Source organism: Molothrus ater, chromosome 1 (assembly GCF_012460135.2).
Source record: "Molothrus ater isolate BHLD 08-10-18 breed brown headed cowbird chromosome 1, BPBGC_Mater_1.1, whole genome shotgun sequence".
Classification (NCBI taxonomy): Eukaryota; Metazoa; Chordata; class Aves; order Passeriformes; family Icteridae; genus Molothrus; species Molothrus ater.
This window is the reverse complement of record NC_050478.2, coordinates 152,134,042-152,147,578: the sequence shown is the minus strand read 5'-3', so window position 1 is coordinate 152,147,578 and position 13,537 is coordinate 152,134,042. Positions and strand designations below refer to the sequence as shown.

General features: G+C 48.4%; 1 protein-coding gene across 4 annotated transcripts in view; it reads left to right on the top strand.

Moving 5' to 3' along the window:
* Positions 1-13,537, top strand: part of ZC3H3 (zinc finger CCCH-type containing 3) — a 137,394-nt gene that overhangs the window by 24,077 nt on the left and 99,780 nt on the right. The gene's annotated exons all lie outside the window — the stretch shown is intronic.

Genomic DNA, 13,537 nt, shown 5'->3' with positions numbered 1-13,537 from the left:
TGTTGGATCCTGGAGCTGGATGCAGAATTCCACGTGGAATCTCACCTGAGCAGGGCAGAGGGGCAGAATTCCCCCCTCTCCTCCTGCCCACGCTGTGGGATGAGCGCAGGATATGGGGAATTTCTGGGATGTGAGCACACGTGGATGGGGCACATCCAGTTTTTCATCCACCAAAAACCCCAATCCTTCTCCTTGGAGCTGCTCCCAATCCATTCTTTATCCACCTTTGGGGTGGGAGAATCCCAGGGCTCAGGTGGATCAGTGTCAAACGTTCCTTTTGGGATTTAAAAAAGCAAGGAATTCTTTCCTTTTGACGAAGAGCCCAACCTGCCACCCAAATAATATTGGTTCCTGGCTGGGTCGAGGTGTTTGCAGTGATTGGTGACCTTAATTTGGCAGTGATGACTTCCAAATGCTTTCCCTGTTATCAGGAATTAGGGAGTGGAGCCCTCCCTTATCAGGAAGCAAATCAAAAGGGAATTTGATGGGGTGAAACGAGTCCATCAGAGATCCCTCTCTGTTTTTAAAACAAGATTTACTCTGCTCTCTCCACATTAACTGGGGCATTTTACAGTGCTCCCCTTTCTGTGAGCTTCCGTGATCCATCATTTCCCGGCTCGCCTGCCGGAGTGGTTGTTAGATTTTACTACAGCAAACACTGTAAAAGGGCATTAGAGCAGTTAAATCTGGAGTCTTGCTTCCATAAGGAAAAAGAAAATGCTGAATTAGGCACCAGAAAAGGCAACCACAGCGATACTTTAATCTTGCATAAATTATCAGAAGAGTCAGAGGCGAGTGATTTTATGTATTGTTAGAGCTTTGCTAATTAATTATTCCGGAATAATTGATGTTTGGAAGCACCAAAGTTGGGTCCTTTCCTGGCTTAATGGACTTTCAATATGGCAGCTGGATTTTTATTTCTTTCTTAATTTTAACACTCCCGTCCGTGGGGTTAATGAAGTTGCTTTCCTAAATATGAAGAGTCTAAATAATAATTAATGAAGGAAATATTGCTCCACAAATTGTGGGTCTAAGTCAATGGTGGTTTTGGGGACATTCCTGACATCCAGGGGAAGCTGAGTCCCCAGTGGGAATATTTGAAGAATGAAATGCCCTAAAGAAATGGATAAATGTAAATAAGCTGAAGAGCAGGATTAGATGGGATATTGGGAAGGAATTCTTCCCTGGGAGGGTGGTGAAGAACTGGAATGGAATTCCCAGAGAAGCTGTGGCTGTCCCTGGATCCCTGGAATTGTCCAAGGCCAGGTTAGATTTGGCTTGGAGCAGCTTGGGATAGTGGAAGGTGTTCCTGCCCATGGCAGGGGGTGGAACTGGATGGGCTTTAAGGTCCTTTCCAGCCCAAACCATTCCATGATTCCCCTTGACAGGAAAAGATGGCCTTCCTTGGATCTCTGGGATTGGAATGACCTTCTCATCTATTTCTTCATCTCTTTTTGGAGAGTTTGGATTCATTGTTTCCAAAGGATTTCAGATCCTGGTAAACCCAGAGCCCCGAAATGGGGCTTAGGGATCACAGAATTCCAGCTGGCTCTTTGTGGCACTGGTGGGGCCATGCTGGTAACCAGTGGCTGCTTTGGGCCATCCCAGTTCAGAAGGATACAAAGAGATGATCCCAGTGGATTTTGGGATTCCCTTGGGAATGTGACATGGGAGGTAGTGACAGGACACAGTTAATGGCTTCCCACTGCCAGAGGGTGGGGATAGATGGGATATTTAGGAAGGAATCCTTCCTTGTGAGGGTGGTGAGGGGCTGGAATGGAATTCCCAGAGAAGCTGTGTCTGCCCTATCCCTGGAATTGTCCAAGACCAGGTTGGATGGGAATTTGAGCACCCTAGGATAGTGAAAGGTGTCCCTGCCCCATGGCAGGGAGTTGGAATGTGATGATCTTTAAGGTCTTTCCAACCCAAACCATTCTGTGATTTCATGATCATGACCCCACAGGGATCCTGCCCCTTCCTGCTGCCTCTGGACGTGGAGGAATGAGTGATAAAATCCAGCCAGGCAGATTGGACTTTGCAGTTTGTTTCCAGAGCTTGGGAATCATCTTCTCCTTCTTCTTCTTGGCCTCCATCTTCTGCTGTGATGTTGGCACTTTTAGATTGGTTTAGAGTAGAAGCTCACTGTCTAACATAGGTGATAGGTATTGGAAAGTAATTGTAAATATTGTACACGTAGTTTTTTAGTATAAAAAGATAACACCACCACGGGGGCAGGCAGATTGCCTTGGACTGTCTTGCTGAGTGGACCTCAGCAGGACAGGAGAAAGAATTTTATAAATAAGATACAATAAACAACCTTGAGACTGAGAAATGACGAGCCCTGACTCCTTCTTCAAGCCCCGGGCTGGGAAAAGAGACTTTCTAGCTTTTCTCAGGGTCACTCTGACCAGCTAGAGACCCTGACACATCCAGTTTTTTGGGATCAGGGAAGATGGGGCCTGCAAAGGACAGGTGAGGACAGGGCATGAAGTGAACAAACACTTGCTGAGCCAAAGGGGTTTAGGAAAACAATGTTGTTTAGGACATACAATGCCGGTAAAGCGATCCCTGCTCCTGAGCAATTCCAGCCCCCGGAGCAGGGGGATGCCCAGCCCCAGCGACTCTCCCACTGTCACCACTCTCCTTGTGGGGCCGGGCAGGGCGTGGGTGACAGACATTCCATGGCCTGGACACAACGTGGGGGAAGCAGCTTTGTGGAAAAGCGTCCTAAACTTGATATCCTTGTTTATCTCTTCCCAGGCCCTGCCTGGCCCCTCGAGATAAACAGGTGCCAGTGCTTGCGATTCCCAACAGCCGCTCCGCTGCCGGAATAATTCCAGAAGGAGCTTGTGTTTACGTGGGGAGTTATTCCTGCCTCCCTTCAGGGTTGGAGCATCCCTGTGGCAAATGGGCTGGGAGTGGACACAGCCCCAGGACCTGGAGTTGCTCCAGCCTGGCCTTGGACGCTTCCAGAGATGGGGCAGCCGCAGCTTCTCTGGGAATCCTGTGCCAAGGCCTCACCACCCTCACAGGGAAGGATTTCTTCCCAATATCCCATCTAACGCTACCCTCTGGCAGTGGGAAGCCATTCCCTGTGTCCTGGCATTCTATCCTTTATCCAAAGTCCCTCTCCAGCTCTCTTGGAGCTCCTTTAGGCACTGGAAGGGGCTCTGAGGTCTCCACAGAGTCTTCCCTTTTCTCCCAGCCTGTCTCCATCCCCTGGAGCAACTCCTTGGCTTTGTTTGTTTCCCTCACTTTCTGGACACATCCAAGACATTCCAGCCCCTTGGACTCATCGATAACTTAAACCTCAGGGTCCTGTGCCTGGATTTTTTTTCATTTATTTCCCTTTTTCCGCTCTCTCCCTGCCTAGTGGGATCCCTGCTCCTTCTCCCTGCCCTGGCCCAGCTCTCTCGTGCCTTGGCTTAGCACAGGGAATCCTCAGCTCCTCTCCTGGGAGCTCCCAGCATTGCTGTCATTCCCTGTGGGAACACTGTGCCTTGCTCCAGGGCTGTTTAGTGTCTCGAGTTAGAGACATTCCTGAATGGAACGTCCTTAATTCCCACACAGATGCTGAAGGAACAGCATCAAGCCCAGCAGTAAAATGTAGTGAAGAATTCCAGAGTGAAATCGAGATGGGAAACCTCTGCTGCTGCCAGCCTGGAAATCTCCAGCCTGGAGTTTCCCTGGGCTTTTTAATGGAAGCAGGAGCTTGTTTTATGTTGTTTTATGTCATGGGCTCTGAAGTGAAGCTGGAATTGGTTCTGGAGTTCTGGGATCAGTTCTGGCCCCTTATAACAAGAAAGACATTGAGGGTTTGGAGCATATCCAGAGAAGGGAATGGAGCTGGGGAAGGGTCTGGAGCAAGCAGGAGCAGCTGAGGGAACTGGGGAGGCTCAGCCTGGAGAAAAGGAGGCTCAGGGAGGACCTTTTCGCTCTCCACGATTCACTGAGGGTGGAATCAGGTGGGGATTGGGCTCTGCTTCCAGGGAATAAGGGACAGGACCACAGGAAACAGCCTCAAGTTGTGGCAGGGAAGCTTTAGTTTGGATATCGGGAAAATGGTTTTCATGGAAAGGGTTGTAAAGCATTGGAATGGGCTTCTTGGGGGAGTGGGGGAATTACATCCTTGGAAGTGTCCAAAAAATGTGTGGATGTGTGGATTTGGCACTTGAGGACAGGGATTAGTGGTGGACTTGGTGGTGGTGCTGGGCTGAGGTTTGGACTCGATGGTCTTGGAGCTCTTTTCCAGCTTTCAATTCCATGATTCCAGACTTTGCTCTGTGTTGTTCCTCTTGCTCTCACTCTCTGCCTTGACCCTGTGCCTGACAGCAAAGGTTGGGAATTTGGACATGGAATTTAATAATTTAATTTCTTTTTTGGAGTATCCCGGAATCACAGAATGGTGTGAACTGGGAGGGACCTTCAAGACCATCCAATCCCACCCCTTGCCATGGGCAGGGACACCTTCCACTATCCCAGATTGCTCCAATCCCCATCCAGCCTTGCCTTGGACACTTCCAGGGATCCAGGGTCAGCCACAGCTTCTCTGGGAATTCCATTCCAGCTCCTCACCACCCTCAAAGGGAAGAATTCCTTCCCAGTATTCCATCTGTCCTGCCCTCTGGCAGTGGAAAGCCATTCCCTCTGTCCTGTCCCTCCAGACCTCATCCAAAGTCCCTCTCCAGCTTTCTTGGAGCCCCTTTAGGGCACTGGAAGGAGTAATTCAGATTTTTTCCTGTTTGCTTTGTTTGGTTTTTTTTAAATTTAATTCCTTAACACATTCCCAGATATTTCTAGTAATCCATGGCAGGAAACATCAATTCCAGTTTGTTTTTTTTTTGCCATGTTATTCCATCCCCACAATTCCCAGCCAGTTTTCCCTTTCAACTGAAAGGACATTTTCCTCTTTGTTGCATTTCCATTAATGGATTCTCACCGTGGATCCACTTCCCACCGTGTGTCAGTCACTGCCTGTTCCGAAGGGCTCATTCCACACTAAGTGGTGTCAGAAAAGACTTTTCCCTTCCCATTCCATCCTCTTAAAACCCAATCCTGGACATCACAGCGGCCACTTCGGCTGTGCTGACACTTCCTTTGTCCTGTCCCCTCTTCCCAGGGATCTTAGTGCACATTCCAGGCTGCCTCATTCCCTAATGCTTTGCTTTTTCTCCTTTAAATATTCATGGGAGCAGAGTGGCCGGGTTACTTAATGGAGCAGCATTATCCTTGGAAGTCAAAGCAGGAGTGTGCTTGTTGTCAATATGTTTTAAAAACTTTCCCCAAATCTTGAATCCTTTAGGATTGAGGTATTTTCCCAATTTTTAAGTGCATTCTGGAGTTGATGGTTGTGAATGTGCTGTGTTGGGAGGAGGAGAAATTCCATAAACTTCCAGTTTCTCACTAGACAAGGATGTATTATCCTGACATTCCTGAGGGATTTTTAGTGGTTGGCTTTTCCTGTAAGCCTGGATAAGAAGTACTCAGAAGGAATTTAGAATCACAGAGTAATGGAATGGTTTGGATTGGAAGGGACCTTAAAGATGATGGAATTCCAACCCCTGCCATGGGCAGGGACACCTTCCACTATCCCGGGTTGCTCTGCGCCCCATCCGGCTTGGAATTTTGGCTCAAGTCAGGATTTGCAGCTCCAGATGCTCCTGGATATCCTGTGGATTACTGCAGAGTAAAATAAAGGAATGCCAGAGATTTTTCAGGGAATGGTTTTTTCCTTCCAGCTTTGCCAACCAGTCAGCTCCCAGTTCATTCAGGTCACTGGTGGGATGAGGGCTGGAAGTTTGGCTCTCCTGCTTCTTCAATATTCCATATATTTAGGAGATGGTTCCTGACATATTGCCTATAGAGAATAATTGGATGTGGCAGCTGAGTGAAAAAGGCTGGATGGGATTTTTCCTTCCAGTGCATAAGGATGGATGAAGTTTGGGGTGATTTGTTTTAGTTTTATTTATGGAAAAAATAAAGGGAAACGAAACAAATAGCCGCAAAACCACCAACAAAACCTTTTATGTTCAAATCAACTGGGATCCAATGGGGATTCAGCCAAGACAGTGGGAGACAGGAGGGATTTCTTCTCCCGGTTCTGGAATTTCTGGTAGCCTAGAAAGGGGTTTACCATTTGGAAATAATCTTAAATTGGAATACCAGCAATCCCTGGAATACCTGGGGAATGTCCTTCAAATCCATTCGGAGTTGATTGAAATCAAAGAATCTTTACTGTTGCTGGACCTCTGTAACCTTGGGACAAATGATTTTACTGCTGTCCCTGTGGATTTTTTGCTTGAGCAGATCTGGGAAAAAGAGATCTGGGGAAAAAACCTTCGGCAGATCCCAGTGCTGTGGGATCTGGGCAAAAATCCCACCTATTGGGCAGGAATTCTTCCCTGTGAGGGTGAGGAGGCCCCGGCTCAGGTTTTGCAGAGAAGCTGTGGTTGTCCCATTTCTGGAAGTGTTCCAGGACAGGTTGGATGGGTCTTGGAGAAATCTGGGATAGTGGAAGGTGTCCCTGACCATGTCAGGGGGGTGGAATGGGATGAACTTTAAGGTCCCTTCCAAAGCATTCCAAGATTCTGTTCTCTGTGCTCTCACTCCCTCCTGGATGTGGCTGGTGATCCTTTAGGTCCCCATTCCTGTAGGATCAGAGTGGTATGGGGAGATCAAGCAAAAGAAAATGAGGAGAAAAATCAAAAGGGTTTGGAGATGTCAGAGGGAAGTGGATGAGGGCCAAAGAAATAATGGAATCATTGAGGGTGGAAAAGGCCTCTAAGATCATCGAGTCCAGCCATTAACCCAGCACCAGCCCATGTTCCAAATTCCACATCCACATGTTTTTTGAACCTTCCAGGGACTGTGATTCCACCACTGCCCTGGGGATGCCATGCCAGGGCTTGTCAACTCTTCCCATGGAAAATTTTTTCCCTGATATCCAAGCTGGACCTCCTCTGGTGCAACTTGAGATCATTCCCTCCCATCCTTGTTCCCTGGGAGCAGATCCCAACTCCCACCTGGCTCCACCTTCCTGTCAGGGAATTGCAGAGTGAAAAGGTCCTTCCAAAGCCTCCTTTTCTCCAGGCTGAGCCCCTTTCCCAGCTCCCTCAGCTGCTCCTGGTGCTCCAGACCCTTCCCAGCTCCATTCCCTTCTCTTGGACTCACTGACCTTAGAGAGCTTTTCCAACCTTATCGATTCCATAAAAAGGAGGGACTCAGGATCAGTGCTGGGAAGAGCTGGGTCAGTGAGAAAGACGCTGAGGATATTTTGTGACCAGGATTTTAAGGAATGAGAGGAAACCTGGAGTTGCCACCCTTTTCCCTCAGGAGTGATGGAGGGATCCAGGTGGAAAGGAAAAGCATCAAAGCCTGGCTTGTTTCTCCTCCCCTTCAGTTTTCTCCGAGTTATTCTGAGGAGAAGTTTATTTCTGAGGGAGAAGAGTGGAGCAGCTTTTATCCAGGCTGGAGTGGTGTTAATTGGTTTTTGTTTGAAATATTTACGGGATGGGAACATCAGGGATGAAGTGCTCTCCCTCTAAGTGGCCTTGACAGGTGACATTCCCTGGCAGCTCCAAGTCCCCACGGTGCCATCGGGTGGATTTGAAAAGTGCTGACTCTCCAAATAAACCAGGTTTATGGATTGGCCTCAGTCTTGTCCTAAATCCTGTTTTCTTCTGGATTTCATGAGAATTTTGTGTGGACTGGTTGTGGTTTGGGATCTTTGGAAGTTTTTTTGTTCAAGTTGGTTCATCTAAAATATGGGACTAAAATCATAGAATTTAGGGAAAGGTTTTAATCTGGGAAGTTGAATCTGAGGATTGGTGGTGGGATCTCACTATCCCAGCACAAGGAGAAGGTGTGGTTTTAGGGACTGGAATGTGTTTGGAATGTGGGGCGGCCCTTGAAACAGCTGGGAAGTACCAGAGGACCACAGTGAGCCAGAGCTATGTCTGTGACAGCAAATCTGCACCTGAAAATGTGGGAATCTACTGGAAAAGGATGTTAAAGGAATCTGTGCTCTATAATTTATCCTTTTTTGGCCTTTTTCTGGCCAGGTTGGACAGGACTTGGAGCATCCTGGGATAGTGGAAGGTGTTGCTGCCCATGGCACAGGAGTTGGAATGTGATGGTCTTGGGGCTGCCTTCCAACCCAGAACCATTCCATGATTCTGTGAATTTTAAATTTTTTTTTCCTGTGGGACATTTTCGTCCTGGAGTCTCCAGAGGAAGTGTGTCCCTTCTCCAAGGGAAGTGTGTCCCTTCTCCCAGAAATCTGAAAATTGAGAGGCTTGGCTGGAGGGATATCCTTGGAGCAAACTTCCCTGTGTGTCCACCAGGATATTTCTTTCCTGTGCTCTTGTGCTGCCCGCGTTGTTTCCAGCCCTGGGAAGCTGCTGTGTGTATCCAGCACGTTCCTCTGGAATGTGGCAACCCCATTCCTTGGGAATACAATTTGAGCTATGACATAATCCCTGGCACAAGTGAGGAGCCATTAGCAGCTTCTTCCTTACGGCAGTTGGTGGAGCGGAGCTGTGCCTTGGGATTCTGCTCATTCCTGGGTATTTTCTCAGGCTCCAAACTCCGACAGGTGGCACCCGGGAATGACTGGGCAGGGAATTCTGTTTTAAATCATTCAGCACCTTGGAATGGCTTCCCCTGTTTGTCTGAATTATAGCATTGACCTCCAGAATTTCCTAGGAATATGCCCCTAATCAGCTCCGTGCAATGGGGGAATCCCAATCCGGAGCATGGCCTTACGTGGATCCCACCCCCTATCCAAAGGATCCCACCTTGGGAAAGGGAAAATTGGGATAAATGAGAAGGAAAAGGAGCTTGAGGTGGTCCCAGCTTGGATTACAGCTGGGTCACAAGTGTTGGAAAGCATTTACGGAGAAGATCTGGGACCATGTGGAGTTCAGCACGTTCCGGGGCCTATCTCCCAAGATGACATGTCCTACAATCCCTAACATCTGTTAAGATGTGGATGTGATCTGTGGCTGAGCATCTCCTCTCTCTGCCCAGCTTTCCCTTTGAAAATTTGGGGTAAAAATTAAATAATTAGGGATGTTAACGAGGGATCTTGGAGCACTTAATGGGAAAAGCTGCTGGTGTGGGAGTGGGAAAAAAGGACTGGAAGGAGCAATGCTGGCATTTCGCTTTCTAACTGGGAATTACGGAACTGTTGGATTGATGTGGCCAAAATGCTGCTTTTCCCAGCTGTCCCTGCTGCCAGCCAGTCTCTTTCCTGGGATTTTCTCTGAATTTCCATGTCTGGAAGGAAATGCACGTTTGAATTCCATGAAAATCTGTGCTCAGTCCTTCATTATCCCGTTCCTGTGGGATTTTTGGTGGCTTCTTCCACAGCTCCAGAGAAAGGGACAAGATGAGGTGGTGGTTTGGAAGTTTATCCCTGAAATTCTTGAATGTTGAGTCCTGAGAGAATGGGAATTGCATGTGGGAAGTAAAAAGCTTAAGGTGAAAGTCAGGGAAGAGAGAAAAATGAGATATCCAACTGTGGGATGTTCCTGGCATCCTGGTCATGGAGCATCACTTGGAGCCAGCATGGAAAACAAGAGTTGGGAAGCAGCAGCATCTCCACTTTTCTCCCTCCTTGCTGTCTCCAGGAGCTCCTTCCACGGGTGAAACAAGAGGGAATGGATTAAAAATTCCATAATTAGCACAGCCAGGGCTCTGCTCCAGGCTGCAGCCGGCATTAATTAGTTATCCGAACAATTATGGCATTGTTTGGAAAAATCAACTCATTCAAGCTCTTTGTTTGGGTTTGTTTGGCACCTCCTGGGATGGGATCCTGGACAATGACTGCGGGATGCTGAGCAGCTGCCAGTGGAGTGATCCCATTAAAATACAGAGATCTCATCTCCGATTCAATTCCGGCTCCAAAGAATATCCTGGGAAGTCGTTTTGTTGCTCCCAAGAGTATCTCCAGTTCCAGTGTCACGTTGTCACCCCTTGGAATAGGCTGAGTTATTGCTGTTGTTATTTAAGGAGAAATATTAATGGAGCATTTCCTTTTAATCCCATAACTCTTCCTTATTTTCCCTACCGTAAACCTGCTTTTCCTTCTGCTCTTCCTTGCAGCATTCCCTGCTGGATTTCAGTGCAGGAGCAGGAAATTCACCCCTCTAAAATGCACTTTATTATCTTTATTTGCTCTCAGATTCTGGGTCACTGCTCCCTTCCCTCCCTGATATTTCCTGGGGACAAATGAATCCTTTTGTTGTTCAGCAGCTCTTGGGAATTGTTGGGAATGCTCCAAGTATTTTTTACCTGTAGTGGAAAATAATAAGTGCTACTTCCCTGGGTTTTTGTGGAATTTCAGGGAATTTTTATGCAGTGGAGGAGCAGAGGTTAAAGTGGTGATTCCTGTGATTCCTTGGAATGCTGCTGATTGCATTGCAGCCAAGCTTTGACATTGGGAATACTCAGCATTTGTGGGAATATTTGTGTCTGGATTTGGTCCTGTAAACAAACCTCCTGTGAATAATTGTCCTGATTTAGTAAAATTTAGGGTTTATTTCCAAGTGTCAGTTTATCAATCCAGGAAAATAAAGCCCTTCCTCACCCACGGGATGGGCAGAGGACGGTTTGGGAATTTTGAAGGTTATCCAGTTCCAACCCCTGCAGGGACACCTTCCACTGTCCCAGGTTGCTCCAAGCCCTACCCAGCCTGGCCTTGGACACTTCCAGGGATCCAGGAGCAGCCACAGCTTCTCTGGGAATTCCATGCAAGCTTCTCAACACCCTCATAAGGAAGAATTCCTTCCCAAATCCCATCTATCCCTGCCTGCTGGCAGTGGGAAGCCATTCCCTCTGTCCTGTCCCTCCATCCGTTGTCCCAAATCCCTCTCCAGCTCTCCTGGAGCCCCTTTAGGTACTGGAGTGTGCTCCAAGGTCTCCCTGGAGGTTTCGTTTTCCAGGCTGGACATTCCCAGCTCTCCCAGCCTGGCTCCAGCCCTTGGAGCATCTCTGTAGTGTCCCCTGGATTTGCTCCAGGATACCCACGGATTGCGATAGAGCTGGAATTAGAACCAAGGTTAAGACCCCGCATCCCGTGGTCCTGGCAGGTCCTTGGGCTCAGTGGGCCCAGAAAGGTCTGGAATGATCCACCTCCATGGCTGTCATGCTCCAAGATATTCTTCCATCCAATTTTCCCATGTAACAGGAATATTTGCATGTGTGAAGTGCCAGAGTGCAGGTACAGGAAAGTGTAGGAGAGGAAAGATTACTCTCTTTTCTCTAGGATTACTTAGAGGAGTTTGAATTCCTGCTAATAAAGACTTATTTCCCCCCTGTGCTATTCCATATATTATTATTTTCCAATGGAGGAAAATTAATGGAATTTTTCTGTATCTGCGAACAGAAAAGAACATTCCAAAAGCATCCCACGGATTTGTGAGGAGACGCTTGTGGTTCTTATTCCTTTTAGTGACATTTGCACATCTCCAGAGATTGTCTCATCCCTCAGCTCCAGAATCAGCCCATGGAAAAGGAACCAGGAATGTCCTGAGCTGCTCCTTTCCAGGGCTGTGCCTTGGGTTTTTACTCCTGGAAGTTGGTTTTGGCAGGCTGCGGAAATATTCCCGCTGAAATCCTTAACGAAAACGCCTGTTCCAAGTCATCATCTTTTCCCTTTTCCATCTCTTGTGTCCATATATAACAGTGGGAGTGATGAAAATTCCCAATTTGCTGCCTGTGAGAAAACGAGGCAATGCCAGCTGTGAGCAAGCCACTTCTCCCTCCCTGGGGATAGAGTAACCTTATCCCATTCCCAACTTTCCCCCCAACACTCCCAAGCGGGAGGGGTCACTTGTGAGGGAGAACAGGGAGATGGCACATGAGGAAAAAGGGGGAAAACTGGGAACAAGAGGAACTCCAACCACGGGTTTGTCCTGGTGTGCTGGATCTATCTTTACCCTCCTTGGCTCGGGACAGCCCTAGGATTTGTCGAGTCCCTACGGAAACATCCAGTTTGGCATCCGACTCCCGCCAGGAACGTCGGCCCTGGCTCGGCCCGCGCTCCGCGGCCTCGGGAAGCTCCTCGCTCCTTTCACAGGTGCCTTTCCAATTTTAAGATTCGGTTCGAATGCGTCGGATTGATGGGATTCGTCATGGAAAGCTCCGGGCAAGACGTGATTCCTGTAAATTAAAAAAGCATCCCAAGCTGAAGAGGGTGGGAGATCAGGGGCTCTTGAGGCCAAGAGGGAATAGTGTGGGATTCGATTCCCAACACCTCCCCGGGTAATTTTTGCGGATGATCTCATCCTGATTCTGTTGTTGATTTGCCGCTTGGCTCCTCTGATTCCTTGTGGATTGACCCCCCTTCCCTCATCATCTGTCATTCCATGAGGGCTGGGAAGGAGTTGAGGAGGTGATGGGAAAAAGGTGTTGTTGCTGTGCTCCCTTCTCCTTTTCCTGGGATAAAATCCCTGCTCACTGTCAGCCCTCACCTTCCTAAAATCCTGGAATAGTTTGGGTTGGAAAGCACCTTAAAGCTCATCCAGTTTCACCCCCTGCCATGGGCAGGGACGCCTTCCACTATCCCAGGTGCTCCAAGCCCCATCCAACCTGGCCTGGAAAATTCCAGGGATGAGGGGTCCACAACTTCTCCAGGTTCCTGTGTATCTCCCTCAAAAAGCACAGCTGGTGTTGGGGAAAATCCATGGAAGTTGTGTCACCATTGTATCCAATCCCAGAATTCCTTTTTCCTTTCTTCCCCTTGAATGTAGTGGCAGGACACAGGGAATGGCTTCCCACTGCCAGAAGGCAGGGGTTAGATGGGAAATTGGGAAGGAATTCCTCCCTGGAGGCTGGTGAGGGGCTGGAATGGGATTCCCAGAGAAGCTGCCCCATCCCTGGAAGTATCCAAGGCCAAATTGGATTTGGCTTGGATCAACCTGGAATAGTGGAAGGTGTCCCTGCCCATGGTAGGTGTTGAAATTCCATGATCTTGAAGGTCCCTTCCAACCCAAACCATTCCATAATGCTGCAATTTGGAGTCTGGATGTTCCAGTCTGGCTCTGGTACCACCTTGCTCCCTGCAGTGCCAAGAACTTCCCAGGTGCCACTTCCCAAAGGTGTTATTCCAATACACACCCACAGCTGCAAATCCCCTTTTCCCTTTTTTTTTTCCCTTGGACCTTTCCCAAAGCTCCCAAACAAATGGGAAGCTCTCGGTCAGAATCTGCAGCTGTCCCTGAGCTCAGGCTGGTGGTGAAACAAGTGGGGTGGGGTTTATTTCCCCTCCCCTTTTCCTGCTGGGAATGCCACAGGGCTGGATAATTCCAGGTGTCTGATTAGCCACGCTTAATTAAGAACCAGGGATCTTGGAACGAGCCTGATGGAGTCAGCTGAAGGAAGCCTGGAGGGAAGGCTCAGCTTGTTCCCTGTGGGAATGTCAGCTCCAGGCTACCCAGTGCTTTGGGATTGCTGTGTCCTCATCTTCCCAGTTCCATGGTTTTCTTGGAGTAAACAGTTGGGAAAGGTGTCCTGAGAGCTTGGGGAAGTAGCAGAG